Source organism: Lupinus angustifolius, chromosome LG05 (genome assembly GCF_001865875.1).
Source record: "Lupinus angustifolius cultivar Tanjil chromosome LG05, LupAngTanjil_v1.0, whole genome shotgun sequence".
NCBI lineage: Eukaryota > Viridiplantae > Streptophyta > Magnoliopsida > Fabales > Fabaceae > Lupinus > Lupinus angustifolius.
The window spans coordinates 11957554-11962486 of NC_032013.1; positions in this window are offsets into that span (position 1 = coordinate 11957554).

The window sequence follows — 4933 nt, forward strand, 5'->3', positions numbered from 1 at the left end:
ATTTATTCCACAAAACCGAGATGGTATTCAAAGGTACTTAATAATTATGTAATAGGTAATTGCTTCGATACCATTGTACCGACATTAGAATTTATTCTAACAAGCCAAGATGGGGCAGAGAAGGAATGACTTATTTACATGATTATTAACGATGTAAGTCGTAACTGGAATGTTCTTGAAGCCATTATACCGGCTTTGGAATTTATTTCAAAAAAGTCGAGATGGTGACCAAAGAGTAAAACCGAGTTCTCTTACTTAATCAAATAAAAGAACATAACGAAAATGAGAGTATTAATCCTTCAACAAATTGACACTGCTGTCAGGGCAATTTGTTGATAGGTGAAAATTCCCAATAAAATACACCGAGATATGCTTTCAACAAGTTGGCGCCGCTGCCGGAGAATTGCTTTAATAATAAAACATTTCATATTTATATGTCATTAAACAAATAATTGTGCATAAACTTATTTTTTCTTCTGTACAAATTAATTCTTCTCTTTAACTTTGTACAAAAAATGTGCATTATTAAATATGTATATTATTGATTCACTAAATTCTTCTTGGAAAATAGAGAGAAGAACTTTTTTTTGTGCATGAGCAGGAGTAAACAACTTGAATTTTCTCTTGACCCTAAAATAGAGAAAACCCTCAAAAAGCAAAAAAGAGCACGAAATAAGGCGCATAAAGCAAAAACTACTTTCCAAGAGAAAAGAACACAAATAACAGACAATAATGAGTCTAGGGCAGAAAACCAAGGCAACATAGGAGGATTTGTCAGTTTCAATCCCAGAAACATGATAAGGATCGGGAAACCTTCCGGTTATCAAAGGTCGGTTGAAATGAAAACAGGGTTGGTACAGCTCATGTACGCCAACTCTTTCGCTAGATTAGACCACGAAGATCCATACAACCATCTCACTAAATTTTATGAGTTGGTTGGTACTGCTGGGATCTTCGAGTCTGAAGAGGAGACCATCTTTCTAAGACTTTTTCCGTTAACATTAATCAGAAAAGCCAAAGAATGGTTCCTTGATCTCCCGTAGCATATTCAAAATAACTGGAATACGGTGGAAGAAAAATTTATGTCGAGATATTTTATGCAAGTAAAATTTATGGATTTAAAAAATGCAATCTCCACCTTTATCCAGCATTCTGGGGAAAGCCTATGTGAAGCATGGGATATATTTAAATCTATGCTCAGGAAGTGCCAAACCATGGATTTGACGTGCAAACTCAGATTCATATTTTTATTAATGGACTTCAGCAGCAGCATAAATGGATACTAAATGCTACTGCAGGCGGACAATTAATGACCAAACCTCCGCAAGAAGCCATTGATATTATCGAATCCATGGCTTTAAACCTATGTGAAGCATGGGATATATTTAAATCTATGCTCAGGAAGTGCCAAACCATGGATTTGACGTGCAAACTCAGATTCATATTTTTATTAATGGACTTCAGCAGCAGCATAAATGGATACTAAATGCTACTGCAGGCGGACAATTAATGACCAAACCTCCGCAAGAAGCCATTGATATTATTGAATTCATGGCTTTAAATGATCAGAAAAGTCAACACCAACGAAAGCCACCACTTAGGCAAGGTGGAATGCTTGGACTAAACCCAGTTGAAGCTGTTTTGGCCCAACACAAATTGCTTCAACAATAGTTAGAAGAGGTGACCCAAAAGCTTAATGATCTACCAAAACAATTATGGGAAAGCTCAAAGAAGCATATTTTTAGGTGTGACAACTATAATAAGGACCATGATGCCAATGTGTGCCAAAATGAGGAGGTGAATTTTGTTGGGAATCCTCCAAGGCAAAACTTTCAAAATAATTACCATCAAGGGGGTAATAATCAATTTCAAAAGAATCAACATTGGAGACAAGACCCTCCTCAAAGACAAAACTTCTACCCTCGAAATAATCAATATCATCATCCAACTCATGACAAAAGCATCAAACTAGAGGATACTTTGAACCAGTTTATGCAAATGACCATGGCTAATCAGAAAAACACTGATGCTTCTCTTAGGAATATGAATATACAAATTGGCTAGCTGGCCAAGCAAATAGTTGAAAATGAAAAATCAACATTTTCAGCTAACACATAAATAAACCCTAGAGAGCATAACCATGCAGTCCTGAGAAGTGAATCTGGACCATCGGGGCAGTAGAAGTAATAAAAAGTATTGATTGATGTCAAGCTAATGACATTAAAGAAGCGCTTGCTGGGAGGCAACCCAATATATTTTGATATAATATATTATAATAATTCCCTTTTCTATATTTTATCCTTTTTCTAAATTTTGTGTTTAAAATTAAAATTAAATTTTTTAGGGATCAAAAATTGGAAAATAATCTTTTGAATAATAGAAAAATTGTATTTTAAAAAATGGGGTATTGGGCCAAATGTGCAAAATTCAGAAATGAAAAAGGGGCCCAAAATATAGTCAAAGTCTTGGTCAAAGCTCATTACTCGGTCAAGCCTGGACCACTGACCCACCGCTCAGCGTGTGGAACCATGCGCTCAGCATGGGGAACCATGCGCTCAGCGTAGGTCTGACCAGGCTAATACCTTGGAACCAAAAAAATCCTCAAAAGAGGAATTTTCTTAAATTTTTTACCGAATTTCTTGACCAAAGACCTTGACCAAGGACTTCCAACTCCTATATAAACACCCATTCTTAAAACATAAGCATCAAGCAAAATTTTCTTCTTAACCCAAAAAACTCTTTCTCTCAGAATTTCAAATTTTGTCTTCACTTTCATCATGAATTTCCGAAGTTCATCATGGAGAGGAAAGGAAGTCTCAAGGGAGAGTAACAACTCCCAATTTGTCTCCAATGATGCTAAGGAAAAATTCAAGGAAATCACACTCAAGAATGTTATCACTTTAGAAAAAAAATGTCTACTTGAGTGATGATGACTTTGGAGGTTTTTTTTTCATCATGGAAAAGTATGGATGGCAAAAAATTGCTCAACCAAAGAAAATGTTTTCTTTGGATGTGGTCAAACAATTTTTTGCCAACTCAATCACATGAAGTGAGGCAAGGAGAAATCGTTATACTTGGGTTAATCGAACTCAAGTTTTCTACAACAAGCAAGTAATCAATGAATATTTGGGTAACCCATGGAATCCAACAAGTGACGGTTATGACTTGTGCGACTTTCAAATGAAACTCAATGCATCCTCCTTGGGTGAAGAAGAAAGTCATGAAAAAGAATATGTTAGGAAAAGTCTATGTTTGGAGGACTTGGAGCTCAACATGGTTGGGCCATTTACAAATTTTGTATGACTCAACAAACACAAATATGGGCAAGCTTCATACTCTCCAACATATGGCCTTCCTTACATGTTTCCCACATCCCTCTTCCTAAAGCAAGGCTAATTAGCTCCATCTATGATGAAGACTCCATCGATATTGCTGTAGTTATCTCAGACGTTATTTGGGATGGCATAAACAAAGATATCCCTTTAATTGTTCTTCCATCTTTTATCACTGATTTATGCAAATTTCGAAATGTGCATGAACCCTACAACGAAATGATGGCCCTCTAATCCGAAATCAACCATGTTTTTGTCAAAAACAATTGCAAAGAAAAAACCCTTTCGCAAGCTCAAACCGAGCTTAAAAATAAATTTGGTGAATTAAACTCAAAGCAACCAAGTGAATATGGGAGGACCATGAGTTCTAAGGTAGATGCCATAATAAAGGAACAACAAATTCAAAATTCACAACAAAAGGCAATCTGTCGTGGGCTTAAAGGCATCTACAAAAGTTTGCATAGTATTTTTGGGAAGAAACGTAATTTCAAGGGCGGATCCTATGAAGAATTTGTAGCAATGACAAAATGGTCTGAGGGGAGATCTCAAGATACAAGTTAAGAAGAAGAATGAGAAAAAGCCTTTCCAGTGGTTTCTTTCCCTAAAATTTCAAAATTTCATATTTTGTTGCATTTCTTTGTGTCATTTCCAAATTATGTTTTTAATTTAGGTTGTCTAAAAGTTAACATTAAAAGAGTGTCTTTTTTATTAGTCATGTTTTTTTTATTTTAATGTTCTAAATTTTAGACAAGTTAAACAAAATTTTAAAATCACATCAAGTAAATCCCAAAAATTTTAAGGCTTGAGGACAAGCCTTCATTTAAAAAGGGGGGACAAGACATGATGTAATTTAAAAAAAAAATTCTTTTTGACTAGATTGTGTAAATATGTAAGAAGTAAATTTTTTTGTTCAAAAAACTGAAAAAAAATTTCAAAACCAAAAACAAAATGGCTAAAACAATATTTTTGAAGCATGATGACATGATTAGAAATGATAAGCATACTTTAAATTAAGCTTTGATTGAGCAAAAGGAGATGTATGCTAAACCTTGGTGGACTTTGCTTCTTAAAAGTAAAAGAAAAACTCAAAGTTCAAGAGGTTGGGAAAAATAATGGAGAAATAAAAAAAAAGTAAAAGTATTCTATTGAGAAAATTTTCAACAATGCTTTTTTTTTAACTTAGCCTTGAAAAATCTAGAAAAACCATTATCCAAACCAAGCCTCATTACAACCAAAAAGAAGACCTTAGTGATCTTTGATTGATTATGCAATTTAAGAGAATAGGTGAGATGAAAAACAAGTTCAAATTACTACAAACAAATGTTTGAAAATTTTGAGTGAAACACTTACCCTTAAAAAGTTCCAATTTCGAACTTGTGTGCAAAGAAACACTTTTGTTAGAAAAATATGTGCTTAGGTCAATTGTTACACATTTTTTATAACAAAAGCATTTAATTTCTTGTTTAAAGCATTATGTGTCAAAATTCATAATTCATGAAAAATCTCATTGAAATCTATTTTTGACATGCTTATACATTTTGAAATCATGTTGATCATCATCATCATCACCATTTTTAGCCATATTGATTTTTCGGATAATT